This window comes from Lissotriton helveticus, chromosome 2_1, assembly GCF_964261635.1.
Source record: "Lissotriton helveticus chromosome 2_1, aLisHel1.1, whole genome shotgun sequence".
Lineage (NCBI taxonomy): Eukaryota > Metazoa > Chordata > Amphibia > Caudata > Salamandridae > Lissotriton > Lissotriton helveticus.
Genome location: NC_136059.1, coordinates 360,492,091 through 360,515,208, shown reverse-complemented (window position 1 = coordinate 360,515,208; position 23,118 = coordinate 360,492,091). Strand labels below are relative to the sequence as shown.

The window sequence follows — 23,118 nt, the reverse complement described above, 5'->3', positions numbered from 1 at the left end:
AAACGATTCACAATACAGCACTTCCTTTTATGAATAAAGCAAAAGTACATTTAAGAAACATTCACAGTAAACCAATCTTGAATTAATCAAATAGTTTGGTCATTAGAAGCATTAATGAAATCAGTAAACACTTTACGGGTCTTCTAACTTAAAAATCAATATTATCCTTCATAGTTAGGGTGATGCTGGAAATAGGGCGTTTTATAGAAACCATTAGATAAACCAGGGTAAACGTAAAAAATACATAATTCATTTATTACTTGTTTTCATCAGATCCTAAGATGGATATTTCTAACCGCGCATTCTTCAGCTTTAGAATATTCCCCCGCACCGGACTGGATTCAGAAATATTCACCGTGCTGTTATCGCATGTCACCAATTGTTCGTCGTGTGGCTCCGTGCTGACTTTAGTCTGCCTCAGAAGTAATGGAGCGGAGCCACATGTACGTGCAGGCGCGCCAATGTCCATTATTTTCTTTCCGCCTCTTTGAACACGGATCGGGAGCTGTGCTCTCTTTGTTTTCGGTTTGACTAACTTTCAAATTGAATTACAGTGTGCAAGGGAACAATATCCTCACCTAAAGCTACAGGTTTCAAACCATGCTGTGACTGTCATTAGCAGATATTGGTGATGAACCCGCACAAGGTGTGCCTCTGGTGTTTGGGAACCAGGCTTGACTCCCAAGTTCTGTGAGGAGGGTGCCCTCATGCACAAATCGGTCGGGGTGTGAAGCGAAGCTCTACATCGCCAAACATCCAAAGTGGCCATACAAGTCTCGCTGTAAGTAGTGGGTTCAGAACTGTGTTTGTTCTTGAGGCATATCTCACAACAGGTTGAGGTCATCTTACAAGTTGAAGGTCCAAATCGAAGTGGAAACAGAAGACGGCGAAAAAGGGCACGACCACAACCCACCACTCTTATCTAAAGAGAAGTAGCAAAGGCATTCAGGTGCCAGTCGATCTCACTACCTTTTAACTCGTGCTGCTGTCTCCCTTGTGTCCTTTCCCTCCCCCCTTACAATTTAATTGTTAGCGCGCTGAGTACTAGAGCGCTTGACTTGGCTAAGGTGATTGACTAATTAACCTGTTACCTTGGTCAAAAGGCAGATTACTTGTCTTGCCCTTTAGGTGTGGCCGAATTACGGGCCGGCATCTGCGGGTATCTATACAGCCATCTAAGCAAAGATAGCGGCCATCTTAGTGAGGGCTCGCTCTGCACGGCGCTCGGCGCTCGTCAGACAGCATAAATTCATACGTCAATGGCTCCGCGCAGCGGACGCGCATTGCGGGCCGCCGATCGCGCGCCGGAGTCAAGCCAGAGTCCTGCCCGTCTGCGCCCGTCCGCGAACGGCCGGGACGCGGGGCAGGACTCCAGGACTCTATAAAACCCACATCTGACACAGCCCGGACAGTGAACAATCACAAGATCCACTACTCCAAATCGGCCCTTCTTAAACTTGGTAAGAAACATAATCAGTCCTGCCTACATACCATGGACCCTGAAGAATTGCCCAGGTCTTGCTCTATATGTACTACTATACTTCCTTCCCCTAATGTAACCCCAAAATTGACAGCTACACGTAAGATGTCATTACTTAATTGCAGGTCAATGGTAAAGCACAAAATGGAAATTTATGACTTGTTGGAAAACAACGCCTTCGACACAATGTTTCTCACAGAAACATGGCTGGAAGAAGCCTCACTCCCTGACATTCTAGAAGCTATACCTGATGACTTTACTCTTCTTAGAATAGACAGGCAGACACACCAACGTGGTGGTGGACTCGCACTCATTTTTCAAAAAAACCTAGAATGTACTTTCACTAATCTGGCCATCTCTAATAGTGAATGTGGCTTTTTTTCTATTAAATTAGACTCTATCACCACTATCACAGGCCTACTTATTTATCGACCACCCGGCCCCATAGGATCTTTCTGTAAACATCTCATAGACGTTGCCACCCAGCTAGCAATAAGACATAAAAATCTTATGATTTTGGGAGATTTAAATCTTCATTTTGAAGACCAGAATGCAAAAGAAGCATGCTCATTAAAAACCGCTCTCAGCTCATTAGGATTAAGACTTATGTCCCCCAATCCCACCCACCAACATGGGCACTTACTTGACCCGATTTTTGTTAATTGGGAGGGAATTGTGGCCCCTTTTCCCCCGACCCCGTTATTGTGGTCCGACCATTTTTTGGTAACATGTGAGATTTTAACCAATCAAAAAAAAAGCCCGCCTATTAATGTCCATTTGTTTAAGCGCCGTAACTGGAAAAAGTTTACTCCGGCCCTGTTTAAAAGCTTTCTAGATGATCATCCTCCGATTGGAGGGAACTCACTTGATGAGGTATGGAACAACTACGAGCATTGGTTAGAAAATGCTCTAGATAAAATAGCCCCCTGGACTACTAAACCCCCTACCAGACGTGCTAAATCAGAGCCCTGGTTTTCGGAGAAGCTCCGACTTGCGAAAGCCCAATGTAAATCAATTGAGCGTAGTTGGAGAAAGAGCTATGCACCGGACCTCAAACTGAAGTATAGAACCGAACTAAAAATATATCAAAAAATGGTTCGTGATGAAAAAAGCATCTTTTTCAACACTAGAATTGAGGAAGCTGCCCATCCTACTAAGGAATTATTCCAGATTTATAAAGAACTGACTAACTCGGCCCGTCTAGAGACTCTGGATACTTATTCCACTGAAATATGCGAACAAATCGCGGACTTTTTTGTGGAAAAGGTGGAGAAAATCCATGCTACCTTCCCCAAAACCCTTGACGTGGTGGATGATGCAGACATAACAACTCCCATCACTCAAAATCCGACATTGTCTATGTTTTTCACGCCAGATAAAAAGGATCTACTTAATGTTACGAAAAGTATACATTCTGGATCTCCTAGGGATGTATGTCCGTACGATAAAAGTAAGGACATCATGGAAAACACTCTCATTGACTACATTAGCTATATGATCTCCTTATCCTTCCAGGAATGTTTCGTTCCGGAAGCTTGGAAATTAGCGCAAGTGATACCGCTAAAAAAAAAACCCAACATCCCCATTTCACAGCTTAATAATTTAAGGCCCATATCACTTCTTCCATATTGCGCTAAAATCATAGAAAAAGTAGTAAATAAACAACTCATGGACTTTGTAGAAAAAGAGAACTTACTCCACCCCTCTCAATCAGGATTTAGACCGGGATATTCCACTGAGTCGGCAGTCCTGTACTCTACGGAATGTATTCGAATGATGGTGGATGAGGGCGAGACTGCAGCATTGGTCATGCTGGACCTTAGTGCAGCATTCGATACTGTGCTGCACACAAAGCTGCTATCTCGTCTATCAAAATTAGGAGTGAGAGGTCCAGCACTTGCTTGGCTTAGATCTTTCCTAACCAAGAGATCATTCCAACTACAATGCCCACCCTTCAGATCATCTCCTCGCAGTGTCAGCCATGGGGTTCCACAGGGCTCAAGTTTGAGCCCTACCTTGTTCAACATCTACATGGAACCCCTGGCTGACATAGTAAGGAATTTTGGGGTGGGCATTGTTAGCTATGCTGATGATACTCAACTCATGTTTAAAATCACACCGGACTGCAAGGAACATGCCACTAATTTTTCAAACTGTATGACGGCAGTAGCCACCTGGATGGACGACAACTGTCTACGCCTTAATGGAGAGAAGACCGAGGTATTGGTGGTGGGGAAGGAAACATCAGTGTGGTTTGATGCATGGTGGCCCTGTGAACTGGGAAAACTCCCAACCCCCGCTAAAGTGGTAAAAAACTTGGGGGTCATGATAGATTCGGATCTGTCGGGCAAATCCCAAGTGAACAGAACCATAGGAAAGTGCACTGGCACACTCAAAATTCTCCGGAAAATTATTGACTTGATTCCTATAGGAGCTAGAAAAACTATAGTCCATGCCTTAATAACGCCGCATTTGGACTATGGAAATGCCCTTTTAATAGGCCTCAATCACAAAGGCCTTCACCAGCTCCAATGTATTCAAAATACGGCTGCTCGACTGGTGTTAGGTCTTTCGAGAAAAACTCCCATAAAATCTGCCCTAATCAAACTGCATTGGCTTCCTATCAAGGAAAGAATAATATTCAAAAGTCTCTGCTATGCCCATAGGATAGCCCATAACAGAGGCCCCCTGTACCTAGGAAGTCTCCTGACTATACATCGACCGATTAGAGCTCTAAGGTCATCAGGAGCAATGCAATTCAAAACTCCCCGCATCAAAAGAGCTAAAATGGGAGGTAAATCCTTCCGTTTTCTAGCGGCTAAGCACTGGAATGGTCTCCCCCTTCAATTGCGGATGGAACCGTCCGAAAGGATATTCAGGGCAAAACTCAAAACCCTCCTTTTTCCTAAATAATTAGCTGATATAAACCCCCTCTCCTGGGCTCCTCCTTTTGGGTTGATTGATAAGCAGTTAGCGCGGGGACACACAGTTTGTGCAGCCAGGCGCTTTATAAGTGTTTTATTATTATTCTTATTACTCCTGATCTCGTCTTGAGGAACCGATCTCAGTTGATCCTGATGCGCCCTGATGCCATTCCACTATGGAAATGACATATGGACCCTATACAGGTGCCACTCCTGCACGCTGCCTCCATCCAGTTCCTTTCTTTTAGCGTGGACCAGAAACTACCTCTCGTCTCTTTGAGACCCTTTGACCTTAAACATTTTAGTGTGCAAGGGAATTGTCAAGAAGGCAGGGTTTAAACCTCATAACTACTGTTTCATGCAAGTGTCTGTGACAGATCCTTATCACTTTTGCCTGTGATGTCTGGGATCGAACCACATCTTCAAGGTCTGCTGTGACTGCATGTCTATGAACTCTAAATCCATATGGGACCTCGAGGCGAGACTACACCGCCAAGCACCCCAAGACTCGATATATTGACCGGGCTAAGTCCAGGGGTTAGTCTTGGTCTCATTCCCTGTCCAGAAGTCTGACCCGAGGTCAATCATCATCACACTCTAAACCTTAGGGTAAGTTGAAGAAAAAAATAAAACATCCAAACTGTGCTCTCCCCCTTCCTGCCACTCTCATACTCCTGAGAAGGGCCAAGGGTGTTGCTATGCCTCTCAATCTCTCTCCCGAAGTCAGTCTATGCCGGAGCCCATCTCGCAACTTGTACCAGCACAACAAGAGTGTCAGGGTGCTCTGTAACACAGTGCAAGGTCGAGGAGTTCCGTGAGGCTAAGCCCCTTCTCTTCTCTTTCATGTGCCTGCAGGCTCCAGGACTTGAGAGGCCCTCCATCTTGGATTCCTTTGTTGGGTTTGACCTCAGTGCCAATAGTACTATCCAAACCTATCACTTGGACTCCCCAGCTTCCACAGGATTCTGCCTCCACCATCCATGTTGGTTCCCGAAGTGTTGAAGTCGACTTCATCATCGCCGGAGGAAGACATGCCCATTTTGCTTTCTGACTCCCGAGTTTTAGCTGCTCCGACCACGGTGGTGGTAAGTTTCCACCGAACCACTGCATCTCCATTTGACCTACTAAGCGACTCGTTTTACACGGTATATCTCTTACGCTATATTAATTGTTTGGGAAGGATTTCGATGATGGTTGATGCAGCACATGAAATTGGCCTACCCTATCATTAAGAAAAGTGATCTCCAACATGCCAATGGTCTTTACACCTCTCCCGATTCTGGCCTTCTCTCACCCGCAAGTCCTGCCACTGAAGAAAGTGCTTCTTTTGCGGTGGTAATGCAGAGGCGGGCCACAGTTGCCACCTTAGAGGTCAAAACCAATATTCTGACTGAAGTACTCCTGCCAGGGAAAACCACTGCTGAGCCTCTACTTTCTTTCAATGAGCCATTCACTGATCCCTACCTAGGGACCTGGGTCAAATGTTGCTCTAGTCCCACAGTCAATCGCTAAATTGTGGCGCAACCAAAATGTCCCTGGCAACCTTGCCTTTTTGTTTCAGGACCCCTCTCCTGAGAGCTTGGTTGTTCAGGCTCTCACCAGTCAGTGGTAGATGCCTGCTGGGCCTCTATACCCTCGCTCTCTGGGATTAAGTAGCTCAAGTCCTCTCAGGTGTCCTGGAAGTCCTTCGCCCTGTCCTAACCCAAGCCATACAGGACAGACTCGTCGCTGGCAAAGTCACAATTCTGATTCCATCAGGAGTGCCATTGGCATTAGTGTCGCCATTCGTCACCACACCTGGCTGCGGTCGTGTCTGCTCTGGAGTGCTTCAAAGAGAGAAGGGCAACAGTGCACTCTCTGTGCGTATATGCCCCACCTCTCCATCAACAACAATGCTACCATTCCTTGCGAGGTTTCAGCAGAGGTACCTCATACCGAAAGCCAGTTCGGCCTGACAACCTGTCAACCTGTCTCGTAAATAAGCCAAGCCAAAAATCTGCATCATGCGCTCACGATACTTCATTGCCAGGAGAGTTCTTTAAGGTAATCTGGATGTCGCTGGTGTCTGGACTTGCCATATCGGAGCAGAAGAAACAAAAATAGTATTCCTGCTAAGAGTCCCAAAATGAGAGGCAGGCCGCCGAACACAGAGTGCACGAAGTTTGGAAATATGCCGAGGACTGCTTCAAAATGTGCTAACGGTCCCAAAAAAACTGTCTTAAATACATGTACAATACTACTAGTATCAGACCTGTTTAAGATACGACCTAACATTTCTGCGAAATGTATAGGGTAGTTTGTCGGTCCAAGAAATGCAGCCAGTAGTGCGTAGCCGCGCTTCAAGACCTGGTGGGGAGGGTCCAGGCGCTAGAAGATCACGCTGAGGACGCGGAAGGGCGCGCCAACAACGTCAGGGTGGTCGGACTACCGGAGGGAGAGGAAGGGAAGTATCCCGAGAAATATGTGGAACAGTGGCTACTGGAGATCCTACCGCCTGGAACATTGTCCGCGCATTTTGTAGTAGAGAGAGCGCATAGAGTACCGGCACAGGCACAGCGCCCGGGGACACGGCCTCGCCCATTCCTCTTCAAGCTCCTTAATTACCGGGATCGCGACGTGGTACTCCGCGAAACCCGGAAACTGACGGACCTCTAGGTGGGCAACAGCCGAGTGATGTTTTTTCCTGACTTCACTGCAAAAGTCCAGAAACGGAGGAGCACGTATATGGCTGTGAAGCGGCAGCTCCGGGAATTGGACTTGCCTTACTCCCTGCTGTTCCCCTCGCGCCTTCGAGTGGTCACTAAGGAGGGCACGCGCCTCTTTGAGGCCCCGTCCGACGTTTGGGACTGGCTGGAGGAGACCGGACAGTGGTCAGGGGCGAGGCCCGCGGGCCCAGAGGCGGGAGGCTGGTAAGAGCAAAGGTCCAGAAGACGGAAAAGGAGGAGAGGGGCTAGACAGAATGCGGAACCGGGTCAGGCCGACCCAAGCCCAGAGAGAATGAGACTGGAGCGGTAGGAGGCACTGGCGGCAGTTGCGACACTGGGAGCGGTCAAGGCCACTGACCATTTGGAAACCCAACAAATGAGTGACCGGGATGTAAGTGGGGCGTCCACAGTTCTGTCAGAAGATGCCAACCTACCGGTGGTGACACCGCAGACAGCTGACCTACTGATGTGAGCATGTGAGAACACCTGCTGACGGAACGGGAAAACATCACCTGTCAACATTTGACACCACTCACATTGATAGAATCCCATTATTTACAAACATTTGAACATCGACAACATATCCTTTGTCCAGCTGCCACGCTGGGAGCAGACGGAGAAGGACACTGACCCAGAGGCACAGGCGCTACATAGGGAGGAAGGCGGCGTCTGGGGGCGGGAGGGGAATGCTCTAGCAGGTGGACAGACGGAGCTGGTTCCAGGGGGGGCGCGCAGCTGCCATCATCGTAGGCACGATCAAGTAATAGTGTAGAGGGGGCTAACACGTGCATCCCATGAACACTGCACTGGCCATACTTGAGCACCTCTTAGGCATGCATAGGCCCTACACATGGGAGTGACACCATTGTATTGCTAACCACACAACCCACTGCGCGACCACTGCGCTGAGAACACGACCCTCTGAGGGACCGAGACACTGTTCGTTTGGACGAATGCCCCGTTGGGTAATCGCCCCTCATGTTTTGTTGTTTACTGTTAGCTATGAGATGCAGCAGCGGCATACAGACGAACCCCCTAAGCACCGACCCACTGGCCGCGCCTGGTGCCCTTCCCATCCCCTGACCCACACAAGGTGGCAGCGCGACACTGACAATGGCAGACACTAATGTCATAACGTGGAACATCCGCGGTATGCACACCCCAGCGCGCCGTTACTCTGTTTTCTCTTACCTGCAGTGACATGGGGTAGGGGTCGCGCTGCTGCAAGAGACACACATGTCCCGGGCAGAGCTCGGGAAGCTCCGAGGGAGATGGAGAGGCCAGATATATGGCACAGAATATTCAGCGCATGCGCGCGGCGCACTCGTCTGGGTGAGGGCCGGAGTCCCGTTTGTATGTGAGGAGGCGCAAATAGACCAGGAGGGCAGCTACTCTCTGGTGAAGGGGAAACTCAATGGGCAGGTGGTGCTACTGGGTTCCTTGTATGCTCCCAACACAGGCCAACATTCATTTCTGGAAAATCTGAATCGTACCCTCCACCCATACGCAGGAATCCCATGGCTGTTAGGTGGAGATTTTAATATGGTATTGGACACACACCTAGATCGGTCCTTTCCCCCCCTACGCTCTGCACCGGTGGCGTCCAATGCGCAGGCGCTGCAGGACTGGCTGGCCCATTGGGAGGTACGTGACCTCTGGCGGGTGCAACACCCCACTGATAAAATATACTCATATTATTCAGCGGTCCACGACCTGCATGTTCGCCTTGACCGTATAGTGGGCTCCCAGTCGATGCTTCCGCTCCTGGCCGAGTCGACGTACCTAGGTAGGACACACTCGGACCATAACCCTTTGTTATTCCGGATTTGTTGGGATGCGGACCGGCCGCCAGTACCCCTGTGGAGGCTGCAACCGGCCACCCTTGAGGATGCTGAGTTTCGTTCCTCGTTGGGTACGGCCATACTGTCGTACTTTGAGGATAATGCGGGAACGACAGCCGATCCATTACTGGAATGGGACGCGCATAAGGTGGCCATCAGGGGACACTGCATTGGCGCCTCCTGGAACATCCGCAATACGGTGTCCGATTCCCTGACCAGACTGTAGTCAGAACTCCTGCGATATGAGAGGGAGGGCGAGGGTGCTGGTAGGCACTCGAACAAGCTGGAGGAGCTGAGAAGGTACCATGCGGCCTTAATGGAACGGTTAAGGTGCTATAACTATGCGGCACACACAGCCAGGACGCATGCGAGGCCAGACAGGGCTGGGAGGTTACTGGCTTGGCTGGTGCAGAGATCGGACCGGGGAGCGTGGGTGGGAGCCATGCGGGCTGGGGGAGGGGAACTGGTCTACACGCAGCGCGAAATTCACCAGGCGATGACGGCACATTACAATTGCATATACACAGCACTGGCTCCAGGCGCGTGCTGGAGGAGTTCTTAGACCTGGCGGCATTGCCTAAAGCCAACGACGCGCAGAACGAGACACTCTGTTCCCCGCTCACTCTGGAAGAGATAGGGGAAGCGATCCAGGCTCTGGCAACAGGGAAATCCCCGGGGCCGGACAGCCTACCAGCTGAGTATTATAAGGCCAACAGGGAGGTTCTGTCGCCCTGGCTTCTCCAACTATACAACACAGCGATTGATGAGGATAGGCTCCCGCTGTCTTTGGGAGAGGCCTTTCTGGTGTCGCTCCCCAAGCCTGACAAAGACCTCACAGAGTTGGGCTCGTACCGCCCACTGGCTATGTTGAATTTGGATTACAAAATCTATGCCAAAATCCTTGCGGAGCGGTTAGCACCGGTTGTCCCACATTTGGTACACCCGGACCAAAACGGCTTCGTACCGGCGAGGTCCACATCGCGAAACCTTAGACGGTATTTCAGGGTAGCAGCGGAGGCGACGGAGGACTGGCCTAAAGCAGGATGCCTTATATTAGACCTTGAAAAGGCGTTCGACAGTCTGGAATGGGGGTATCTGAAGTCAGTCCTGGAGAAGTATGCGCTTGACGCCGATTACAGGCAGATGGTGGGCCTACTGTACCGAGACCCGGTAGTTCGTGTGCGATTGGGACCATATGTATCGGAGAAGGTGGAGGTGGGCAGGGGTGCCCGCTGTCCCCGCTGCTCTTTGCGTTTGCCATGGAGCCTCTGGCCGCGGTCATGCGACAGACGCTGGGTATTGGGATTCCGCTGGGAGTGGGTGTGCATCAGGTGTCGCTTTATGCTGATGACCTATTCGTTTTTATCAGAGATGTAAGTGCTGTTCCGGACAGCCTAGACCGTCTGCTGAGCGGCTTTGCAGAGCTCTCAGGTCTCCGGATCAATGTGGGCAAGTCAGGCCTCTTTGCGTTCAGAAATGGACTGGAAGACCCCGGGTTTAGGCTGCAAGGCACAAGAGTTCAGTGGATGGCGGACACATTCAAATACCTGGGGATCCAGATCTATCGCCAGCCAGATGATCTGCGCGAAGGGAATTTAGGCCGCGCAGTGACAGCACTCCGATCGCAGATTGGCTTCTGGTCCACGCTTCCACTGACGCCCACGGGCAGAGTAGCCCTGACAAAAATGGACATGCTCCCGCGCCCACTCTACTACTTTACTAACTTGCCCCTGTTTCGGCCGGCTTCCTTCTTTGTCTCGCTAAACAGTATCCTCCGCGATTTCATCTGGGGCTCCTGCAGGCACCGGCTGGCACTCCAGAAGTTGTTCCTCCCCACCGACAAAGGTGGACTCGCTGCCCCCTGCTTTGAGCACTACTATCTCGCTGCCCAGATTCAATGGGTTGCTCGCTGGTTGGCAGACAGGGGGCGAGAGGACACAGCTTCCGGGGACCCTCCATACGCACTGGAACGTCTACAGGTGCTGTTTCACCCACTGACCGCCCCGACGCGCCCCGCCCCACTACTGTTGTCGGTGGCATACCAATGCTTTCGCAGCGCGCTGAGGCTCACATGAACAACTCTGCCATACGCACCGGCGATACCCTTAGAGGGCTCACCGGGAGGATGGGGGGACCTTACGTGTTCCATGCTAGAGAGGTGGCATGACACAGGCATACAGACACTAGGCGACCTGCACAGGGATGGGGTACTGACACCATATGAGACACTGGTCACCGATGAGGGGCTCCCGCCTGGGGGGTTCCTGCTGCACCGCTCCCTGCTGGCACACATGACAAAGGGGTGGGGAGATGTCTTGACGGAGCTCACACTGCACCTCATCATCCAATATTTACATGTCATGGAAAGGGGGAGGCACCTGGTTAAGTGGTTCGCTGCAGCGCTGAGAGTGCACACGGCAATAAGCCTGGACGCTTTACGGGGCAAGTGGGAACAAGATCTGGGGCGGGCGTTTGACGATAAAGAATGGGAGAAAGTACTCCGGAGCCCTGTGAGAATACCCCGGAACATGAGGTTTCGCCAAATTCAGGTCTACATAATACACAGGGCCTACTTAACTCCGGCCTTAATCAATAGGTTTTTTTGCAGAGCAGATGCGACCTGTCCTAGGTGCGAGACAGCAGACGCTGACATACTACACATTTTGTGGGGGTGCGCAGGGCTGGGCACTTACTGGGAGGACATTGGTAGGCTCCTCATGCAATGCACTGGGCGCGACATCCCATGCAACTAGCCTGAGTTCCTTCTGCACCGCTTTAAAACACCCCAGAAATACAAAGCATCGTCATGGTTCCTGGATTTGGGGCTAGTGGTAGCGGTGCGTCTCCTCACTAAGAGGTGGAAAGCACGGGACCCGCCCAGTGTGCAGGCTTGGATACTGTCCCTTAAGGCGTGGGCCAGGGCGGAAGGGACCGCCATACAGCGGGAGGAAACAGTGGGACTCCTCAGGGAGCCTATGGCAGAGACCTGGGAGCGTATGCTTCGCGGCCTACAGCCGAGCGGGGTGGAGTCGAGTGAGGGCTAGGCGGGACTGCAGCTAACCAGGGGATACATGCAGAAGACGACATCCATGACGACTTGTGGGGTGGGCTGAGCGAGACCGAAGGCCGGGGAAAGGCCGGAACTAAAGGCATGTGGGAATGGGAGGAAGGGCATCCGAGTAACTAGAGGATGGGGGGACAGAGAATCTGGGGCGGGCACTGGAAGCAAGGAAGGGACAATATGACCTGTCTGCACAAACATGTCGCACTGAGCTGGGCTGCATCAGCAAAGGTGTAATTTACTGTTTGAGAATATAACTAATATCTGTACCTGGAGTTGGGTAGCATAGGTCCTCCTTAGTTTCTTTGATTCTGGACATACTCGAGCACATTTACTAAACTACAGGACAGCCGGCACAGCAACTGCAACACATATGGGACATACCGTGTTTAAGTATTCAGCAGCTGAAATGCAATTGTGATAATGTGCTAAATGAATGTGAATGTGTATCGTGCCGTTTGTAGACCTGTAACTGGAAAAACGTTTAAAAATTGCCAAAAACAGATTTGACAAAAAAATCTAGTGTTTATTTTCTTTTTCATGTATCTTGATCACAGAATGAGCTTTGCCTCGTATATTATCAGCATGAGGGCAGAAGCATTTATCGTGATTAAGAACTTGGGGTGAACTGAAAATCACAAATAATGGAGTGGAAGTGCAGCGAGCTCACGCTATTGCTGCTCTTGAAGTTGTACTACAACGCAAACAAATGTGGCAGTATTATGTTTGGTTTAAGATCAGGGCATATAACGTCTTTAACGGAAATATAGTGGTGTGAGAATCACGAATGCACAGATAGATAGTTGGCACTCAGAGGCGCAACTAGAGTGAACTTTCTTTGAGGGTTATGAGGGGGGGGCTAATTCATCCAACCCTTTGAACTCAATGGGCGCTGCTCGCATGTTGGCACTTGTACAACGCACGTGTATTGGAGATTGAATAAATGAGATGGTGTACGTAGGAAAATAGCACGTAGGGCTTCTTGAGGGAACAACTCACCTAGATGTAAACAAAACAGAGGTAAGTAAGTACAGTACAGCACAGGGTCAGGAAGGACATGCTAGTCCTACAAAGGAGCACACTCAACCTACATAAACACTAGACTGAATCAGCCTTAACCACGCTCATGCGTGGTTAAGGCTGAGTTCAGGCAAGTTGTCGTTCGACTTGCGTGACTCCAGAACTCGTTGTTCCGGAGTAGTTGTTAAGGATGTTTCCCTTGATAAGTTGGTCGAAGAACCGTCACAGGCTCAGTGTAAGTTAATACCCTGACATAAAAGTGTACCGCTTAGTGCGCTTTTGCAGTTTGTACCACTATGGAATACTTCTTTGCCCCCACTCCAACATATGTGTGTATATGGTAAATCCCAGGTTGACTTGATGTATTCTTTACCCAACCTTTCATATACGCCAGCTGTTATATGTTTCAGACAATACTAAAAATGGAAAATTGTGACAGGCAGAGTGATTGTCCCATGTATTAGCCATTCTGTTGCTGTTTTTTCCGAAACAGTTAATGGTAATCTTTCCAGTTTCTCAATGCTCAGCACCGTATAGTCTGTTCCTCTTTGTGCCAAAGGGATTTGTTTATCTGTAAGGTTAAATACAGAAAACAAGGACGTGGTGTTGATTAGACGCCATGGCACATAGCCAGAACGAAGATTTTGCAACGTCCAGCCTAAAAGCATTATCGAACGCAATTGTGACTGTCCATGCTGTAACATGAGTAAGTCCTGTTCCATTATGTCTATGGCAGATGATACTATGCTGATCAAAGAATAAATTCTGGATGACAGAGTTGTTAACCCATTGTCAACTACAGAGAGAGATTTCTCTAAATTAATATGATCAATTTCTCATATTCGTTCTGCAGTCTCTGCTTGTGTCGCTTTCCAAGCTTCATTATAAACGGCATATATACCAGCGTATATAAAACGTTTATGACGCGGTTTTGCAGGGCCTTGTAGGAAGTCCCTTAAATCAACGCCATCTTTAAGTAAAGCTAAGTGTTGTTGTTTATGTCCGTTAGTGTGGACTTTTGTAGCCACTCAAGACACAGTTTTCCTATGTTTTTACTATCCCTGGATGTTGTCTCTGGGCATATTTTGGATCTGGCCTAATAAATGCAACCCCTTGTGCTTTATTCAGGAATCTATCTTGACAGTTGTTTGTGTCTGTGGGCCAGATTAACCATTTCTTCCAATCAGGATCTGTTCTGTTTTTAAGTAAAATAGTTTTCACTTCGACCACCCCCTCTGTAGTGTCTTTACTATGAAGTGTAGGTGTAGGTATGGACGGTTTGTTTAAATCTTTTATCTTAGCTAGGCCAAGACAGGATGTCTGTTGAACAGTGTCGTTTAAAAACATTATTTGTTCAGGGATGATGCAGGCTCGAAATAAAGCTTCTAATCCCAGCACCTGCCAGCCTTTTGTGCCCCAGACAGTTTTTGTCTCAATGTTGTCTCTCCAAAAGTCAAAACCTAATGTGGACAGCTGAGCATAAAAGGCTGCAGAGTAAATTTGCTTAGTATTAGTCAACCTACTTTTCATTCCTGTCTTATTAACATTTTTAAAGTAAAATGTTTCTGGATTCGAGACATTAAAACCTGAGAAGTATGGACATTTTTCATAAAATGTTTTTGAGCTACCCTTTGGTGGCGTTGGACAATGTTCCCATTGATTAAAAGTATAAACATTTCTAGGGTTTGCAGATTTGTGCAACAAATGATGACCATAGTGATTATAACAGTACATTTGTTTATAATCTGATGAACCTTCTAAGTATTCATGTTTTGTACATTTTGTAGACATCTCTAAGTCTGACATCATATTATTAACAGTCTCAAAGTCCCAATCATCTGAAAAGGTACTAGATGAATCAAAGTCACTCAAGGAAACCTTGAATTGGTGTGGAATCTTCAACAGCTCTTCAGGACCAAAGATGTCATAATCGATTCTGTCCCGAGCTATACTACCAGGTATAGGAGCGGCTGTGATGTTCACTGATGACAAGTCTCTTTGTTCACAATGAGATGATTTGTGTGGTTTGAGGAGTAAGTTGATGTTCTTACTTGCTGTGTCCTTTTTACTATATCTTCCATTTATCAGCATTCCCAAACTTAATACTAGAATTAGCCAAAGTAGGAGAAAAAGTACACCCAACACAAACCAAATTTCAACCCATGGTGAAACCAGATAAGTCTTTTCCAGTTGATGAAAAAGTTCTGTTGCTTGTTCTTTGAAAGTTCTTTTTGCTGGCGTCGTTTCAGGTTTACTGGGATCCTCGGAAAATGTATCAAAGTTAATGAAATAGCCAGAGGCAGTTCTGTCAATTGTAGGTATTACATCAGGATTATTTGTAATCGCTGGAGCTGCTGGATCCCTTGTCATATTAGTATAGTCAGATGCTATATCATTGTAGACTGGTGTTTCTTGACAAACTGTTATTTGGGTCTCAAGAGGCACAAGTTCCATGGCTTTGTTGCTTAGGCCTTCTTTTCGTACGGCAGATTCGTCAAGAGATGATGAGTCCCTCAGTTTGAACCTCTTGGATATTAGCCAGATTTGGTCGTCTGCTACATCTTTGGAGTCCACTTGGCCTACTACTTATGATGTGGTTTTAACAGGTCGATAGATACAAACCTGTTCTTCTTTCTTCCAGCAAGGTGTGGCAGTTACACTGTTCTCGATCAGTGGATTGCTAGCACAGGTACTGGTTGTCTGTAAGAAGGCCCAAATTCCTTCTTATCCGCGATCTTTTCTCTGACTAGATCCCCAATCTTTGGAACCCAGGCCGGCCTTGCTTGGACGTGTGGTTCTCTTCAGTGGTCGTTGGCTTCTGCAATGTGTTGCTTTGACTTCTCCTTGTTTTATTTGAGTCCTGCAAAACAGCCAAACGGTCTTTGATATCAAAAGGTTTTTGTTCTACTACAGAATTTCTCTCAGGATGGAATGGACTAGAATACCACATTGCAACGCCAGATTGGCCATGGCCTCCTTGTAAGCTTTTGAGCTAAACGCAGGACCTTGGTCAGAATGTAGCGTTCCGACTGCGTATGTGCCGATAAACACTCGCAAATCTTTTAGAACAGTTAGGGCGTCAGCCGAGCGCTGAGGCCACATCCAAATGAATCTTGAGCACGAATCCACTTCGACCATGATATATTTGTAGTTACCATTCCTATGTAAGGGACCGCAGTGGTCCAGGTAAACGCATGCCAATGGTTTATCTGAAATTAACAGGGGCGTCTGTGCTGGGCGTTTCACTGTAGAGACTTTAATCTTTTGGCAGATTTCACATTCCTGGTCTGTTTCCTCATTCGCGGCCACCAGTATCTTTGTTTTAATAACGACACTGTGGTGGAAACACCTATGAGCAGAGGCGAGCCCTTCAGGTGCAGCTAAGATTAGTCCTAATCTATGTTCCATGTTTGGAATTACTCTATCCCCCACTCCAGGGTTTCGAGCAAACAGAACATTATTTGCATCAGTTATATACGAGTATTTGAGTGGAAAGCCTTCGGTAATGTTTTACTGCTCTCTTTGCTGAAAGCAGTGACAGCTTGCATTATTTCACTGTCTATTTTTGTTTTTGAACAAGTGATTGCAGCTACGGAAGCCGTTTGCACAGCTGCCTTCGCGGCTTCATCAGCCAATGAATTCCCTGCAACGTGAACGCCATCACGTTGATGACTCAGTGTATGTATCACGTGAGTCTTTTGTAGTTCTTTCTGTAATTGAACCACTTGTTCCCAAAGCAACTTATGCTTTATTGTGCCACCTTTTGCATCTTTGAAACCGTTTTGAATCCAGTTCTGCAAGTATTCATTGTAATATTGAACGCAGTAATACGAATCCCACACTATGAAAGTGAAGAATTCGTAATCAGTATTTTCATGCACCATCTTGAATTCTTGTAGTTCAGCTCGATGAGCTGTACAATCTCCAAGAGATTGCGTTTTTGTGAACGTAGGTCAGAATTTACCATCGTGCCAGCGACCTTTAACGATCCCACACGCAGCACTATAAGCTTGTTTACCCCCGTAGCAGGCTGTGCTGATCCATCTGTGTATATTATACATTCATATTGTTCAAGAGGCAGAATCTCGGTGGGTAGAGGACATTCTTGTTCATATTGTAGAAATTCCTGTGTTTTCAAATAGGGGTCAAAAACGTATTCAACGTCTGTTGCAGCAAGAGAATTAACCCATCTCGGATGTAAAGCCTTTGCATTCGGAATGCTTGCTTTTGTCACTGCCTCTAAGACAGGTACAGGAGTAACAACCGTAATGCGTTTTCCCTGTGCGAGGGCTCTCTCTTTTGCTACCGCAGTTTGAACCGCCATCAGAATTTTTTCTGTAGAAGTGAATTTCATTTCAGCTTGTGTGTACAAGTGTGATTTATGAGCTATTGGTACTTTTTCACCTTCATTAAAGGTCAAGTACGTGAATCTGCATCTACCTGGGATGATTTGGATTACAAGGTTGCGTACCTTTACGCGTGTCTGTAAATGTGTTGTTGCTAACATGTTTGTTTGCACTGAACGCAACATTTCTGTGTGCTTTTGAGTCCAATTAGTTGTTTTGAAATCAGATTTTATTAATTCATAGAGAGGTTTAACATTTTTTGCGTAATTTAGAATATATGTTCTTCCGAAATTTAGGAAACCTAGAATTGACTACGTTTTTCAGCGTTTTTGATTCAAATCTTTTTTTATTTTCTGTCAAAAACACACACCACAGGAGTAATAGATACACAGCGGTAAGCCTACAACCCTATCCAGGGCCAGCCGCGTAATCGGACAGTGCGTTACCTTTGCTAAGTATCTATGCAGGAGGTTAGATTGTACACAGCGTTGCGCCTACAACCCACGAGGGGCCGGCCGCGTTCCATATTGCAGAATGTAATATCAGCTGATCCTGTGGGGAGGCAGGACCCTTAAGGCCCACCTTCATAACAAAAAGGCAACTAGCCCAGACTCAATAATCAACCCAACGGGGCCAGGAGCCCAAAGATTGGTAGAGATAGAAGAGGAAAGGATAGACAAAGAGAAATGAGCAAAAAAGAGAGAAGGAGGGACAGAAAGGTGAGAGTATGAGCAACGTGCGCAGGGGAGGGGGAAGAGGGGTAATAAGTCCGGCCCAGTGTCGGCGGCGATGGTTTTGCATTGCAGGGGGGCAGCTATAGAAGCAATCTGCTCGGGTGAGGGGGGATAACAGCATCCTCAAAAAGGCGCAGCGTCCTAAGTTTGGTGGGCACATGGCGTGCATGTTCAACAGCACAGAGATATTTAATTAGAGGTTGCCAAACAGCCTTTAAGCGGGTGTCGCGCGCCTGCAGCCGTGCTGTAAAAAGCTCCATTGTGACAACATGCCATAAACGCACAAACCAGGCTGCGATTGGAGGAGCTTCGTTTTTTTCCCAATACAGGGCCATAAGCTGTTTGGCCACCCCTAACATTTGGAGCGCCAAGGTCCAATCGCTCCTGGTGAGGGCCTTCAGGCCAGCAGGTTTAACACCTAGTAGAATTGTGCTCGTGACCTCAGGCAATGGGAACCCCAGCACCCTCCTGATGCGGCTAAGGACCTCATCCAGAATAGAGTCAGCGACGGGCATGCCCACCAAATATGAATGAGATCCCCCAGTGCAGATCGGCACCTCCAGCACAAGAGGGAGGATGTAGGAAACAACATCTTGTGGAGACGTTGGGGCGTGTAGTACTACTGAGTCATGAGCTTATAGGCGTTTTCCCGCTGCGGGATGCTACGGTACACTTTAGGGCTATCTTGCCATATCCTACGCCACTGTGCAGGGGTAATGTCCGTGTCTGATACTGCTTGCCATCTGCACTGATAGGGCTGGGAAGGCGGTGTTTTTGGATGTTGCAAAATCTGGTAAATCTGGGAAATAAGCCCCTTAGATACAACAGGATGTCGGACCAGCCGTTCAAAGGGGGTGAAGGCGCGTGTGGCCGCCTGGTACACTTCCTCTTCAGACACCCAGTGCCTCAGCTGGGCATATTGGAGCCTCGCCGCCAATAGTACCCGGAACTCTTCCCTACATTGAGCAAAGGATTTAAGCTTACCCTCCTCAAACACGTCAGTAATCACCCTGCAGTCTCCCTGCGTCCCCTTGGCGAAGGCACGCGAGTGATGCGCCGGTGGGAAGGACGGATTCCCCTCTATCGGGGTGTGCGGTGAAGGAAATGTCGTGAGGCCTCTGCGTACAGCTACTTTATCCCATACGTCTAGCACCGTCCTTGTGGGCACCGCAATATAAGCGCTCTCGGAGCGTGCCGCCCGATGACTACCCGGTCCATGTACAGCCATCCCTTCTCACTCTCCGTCACCCCCCATTCCACTACAAATCGGAGGTGTGAGGCCCAATAATAGTCCACTAGGTTGGGGCATGTTAGTCCCCCCTATCTCTCAATGTCATCAGAAGCTTCTGCGAGAACCAAGGTCGTTTCCCGCCCCAAATAAAGTTTGTGAGGTCACACTGGAGGTCTCGTATACAACGTAGCGGAATGGGCGTGGGGAGGCACTGAAATAGATATAACATTTTTGGGAGGATCGACATCTTGATGGCATTGAGTCTGCCCAGCCAAGACAGCACGAGGGGTCTCCACTTCCGCAAGTCTTCAAGTACCGACCTTCGACATTCCCGCCAATTTACTTGTGCCCAGAGAGGGGGGTCACCTGGAGGCCGAGGTAGAGGATGCCTTGGGAGGCCCACTGGTATGGCACAAGCTTCTTCAGGAGGGGGGATCTCTTCCTTCGGGATGGTAAGGTTGAGGGCCTAGGACTTGCTATGATTAATCTTGAGACCAGAGGCCCTCTCAAAGATGTTCAGCGCTGTATGGAGTGCCGGGAGGGACTCCCTGGGGCGTGTTAGGGTAAGGATGAGATCGTCTGTGAACAACGCCACCTTATTCACACGGCCACCCATGGAGATACCAAGTATGTCGGTCGCCTGATGAATCATCTCTGCCAGTGGTTCCACCACAAGGGCAAATAGTAAGGGTGAGAGGAGGCACCCCTGTCTGGTACCCCTATGAATGGTGAACAGCGCTGAGAGCTGTCAGTTGATCCGAATCCTAGCCTGCGGGGCAAGGTATGGTGCCATGATCCGAGTGATCATGTTCTGACCTAGCCTAATCTTACATAGGACCGCCCGCAAGAAAGTCCAGTCCACCCGGTCGAACGCCTTCTCCGCATCTAGCGACAGAAGGCAAGCCAGAATTCCCCAGTGGTGTGCTTTCCCTACTAGGTGCGCAATTTTGCGCGCGTTATCCGCCCCCATTCCGGTTGCGAATTAAGCCATCCTGGTCCGGGTCTACGAGACCCGGCATATGGGGATCCAGACGCTTCGCCAAGAGTTTAGTATAGATTTTAAAGTCAGTGTTTAGTAGGGCAATGGGGTGGTATGATGCACACTGCGCGGGATCCTTCCCCGGCTTCAGGATAAATGCGATGTCCGCCATACCCATATCGCGGGACGGCCCCTCCGTATCAGTAAACGAGGTATACAGCCGTAGAAGATGAGGCCAAAGCTGTGACTGGAAGATGCGATGGAAAGACAGAGGCAGACCATCTGGCCCTGGAGTCTTCCCAAGGGGAAGATCCCTCATTGCTGCTGCTACCTCTTCTTCGGTGATGGGGCCTTCCAGGGTCTTTGCATAGTATGGATGTAGCAGCGTCCCCGTGTAGTTGCTCAGGACGTCCACCACCACTTCCGGAGACGGTGGCTCCTCCTTATACAGTGCAGAATAGTAAGCCCGGAACGCCTCGCTCTTGTCTTTCGCCGAGGTGACTCTCGTCCCGTCCGGAAGCTGGACATTGGCTATATGAGCCCTGGCAGCACGCACCCTCCGCCGCCCTGTCAGCAGCCTGCCCACTTTGTCCCCTCCCTCAAAATATTTCTGCTGCAAGGCAAGCAAGGATTTTTACGCCTTGTTAGTGCGTAAAAGCCGAAGCTGCCCTCTGAGGTTGGCAAACCGCTGCCTGGATGCCAGCGAGGTGCCACCTTGATCTCGTCGTTCCTCTAGCTTTATGTCCTTTGCCAGGCTATCTTCAACGCCCGAGCCGGGCGCTTCCATGCGATCGAGAGAGTGGTAATGTGGCCCCGGATCGTTGCCTCGAAGGCATCCCATACCACGGGAAAAGGCGTCTCTGGTAGGTCGTTACTAGCAAAATAGGAGTCAATAGTCGTTCTAATACTTTCCACATCCGCTGCATCCCAGAGAATGCCCGGCACCGAAGGTACCGATCCTGCATCTGGTTGGGTGCGTACACATTACATAGAGTAAAGATGCGCCGCCCAATCCCTACACTCACTCTAAAAAAGCGTCCTTCCCCGCTCCTGAAGGGTTTGCCCTCACCCCGCCTGATGCCAGTCCTGCACAATATCGCTACACCTGCTGTCTTGGTGTCTGCTGTAGCCCAAAATTGGAGAGGGTATCCAGGGTGCGCCATGCGCCCAATATCTGCCTGCAAGAGGTGGGTTTCCTGTAAAAATATGATGTCATGGTTCTGCTGCAGAAGGTAACCCCATGTTTGCTGCCGCTTATTGGGGGAGTTCAGGCCTTTGACATTAAGTGTTAAAACCTTTAAGGGGCTAGGCAAGTTAGCTGTCATACTAAAATCCAAACAGGTGTCATCCGCGCCCCCCAATCCCAGTTCCGCAGCAGCCTACATCCGCAGGGAAGGTCAGCCACCTCACCCCACACAAAGCGCCACTGCCGCATAGCCCCCAAACCAACGCACACAGAGAAGGGGAGAAACCGAGAGAAAGGAAGCAGTGAGAGGTAGAGAGAAGAAAGGTACAGGGGAGAAAGGTAGTAACCCAACAGTGGCCAACCGGGCCAAGTCCATCTGTTCCCGTCACCGAGCATCCTACACCCTAGGGTTCGGATAAGCCCAGGAATGTCCCTTCCTCAGGGATCAGCAGGGGTAAGGGTGTAGTCGGTCTCAAGCTCGTCATGCAGGGGAACCCCGGCGTCCCCCACCCTAAAAGGAAGGAGCCAGGGTGTAGATCTGGGTGGGACATTGATCGGCAATCCGAAAAGGAAGGACACATGTCAGAGGGGATATGCCTCTCAGTCCAGTGCAGGCCTGCACTCAGTCTGTCATGGGGTCGAGGGGTGTGAGCTAAGGTCTTCCTTATCCCCCTCGAGGGATCGTATGTGTGGCGATAATATCCTGCTTGGCCTGGGAGGCAGACTGCTCATCTACTCATGGTGAACGGCGAGGGCGGGACACAGTAGTCCAGGATGGTCTGGCAGGCACGCGTTCCTGGTGTCGGGAGCAGAAGGGCTGGTCGGCGGAGATGTTGGAATGCGAAGCAGTTGGGCCGCCTCCGTGTAGGTTCGCACCACTCGGTGTTTAGACTCCCACTGAAAGATGAGGGCAAATAGGTGCCCCCACTGATACGAGTTGCCCATGTATCACAGTTTCTCCGTCACAGGCTTGAAGGCACGGCGCCGCTTCAGGGTGTTGGGCACCAAGTCCTGGAAGATTTGGATCTTGTGTCCCTCGTAGCAGAGATCCGGCTTAACGCGGGCCGCCTTGAGGATAGCCTCCTTTTCAGTGAAGAAATGAACTCTAGTTAAGATGTCCAGTAGTTGTAAATGTGTAGTTGAGCTTATATAGCGCACAGCTACCACAAAGGGCATCCCGGCGCTTGCTTAGGGAACCCGTCCTGGTATTCCCCTGTGAGATATCAGGGTATCCACAAGGTGAAAGTCAGGCATCCCGCCGCGAGGGGCCGTTGTGGAGATTAAGCAAGCTATTGCCCAGAGTCGCAGAGTGTGAACCCGAGAGTCGAGGAGGCACCGGGGCGAGAATTATCGAGTCCGTGGAATTTTTAGCCCAAGACCCGCCGAGGCGGGGAATTGAACCCTGGTCCAGGACCGATCTCAGCTTCCGGGTCTGCTGCCTCTAACCCCTGAGCCACCCGGTCTCCCCGCAGGCCCGGAGACCCTGTGGGCTCGATCCAACGCCGGCAGAGAGGCATCCTCGTCCCCCCATACCTCATGGAGTAATCGTGCCACGTAGGTCATGATGTCGTTCCCCTCTGCTCCAAGAGGTACCCCTGAACACGAAGGTTG

At 49.3% G+C, this 23,118-nt stretch overlaps 1 protein-coding gene and 1 long non-coding RNA gene across 3 annotated transcripts in view; one reads left to right on the top strand and one right to left on the bottom strand.

Annotated features, from left to right (window-relative positions):
• LOC144817980 (uncharacterized) overlaps positions 1-23,118 on the bottom strand; it is a 347,207-nt gene that overhangs the window by 47,677 nt on the left and 276,412 nt on the right. The window lies entirely within an intron of this gene.
• Positions 1-23,118, top strand: part of NUP155 (nucleoporin 155) — an 898,957-nt gene that overhangs the window by 698,469 nt on the left and 177,370 nt on the right. The window lies entirely within an intron of this gene.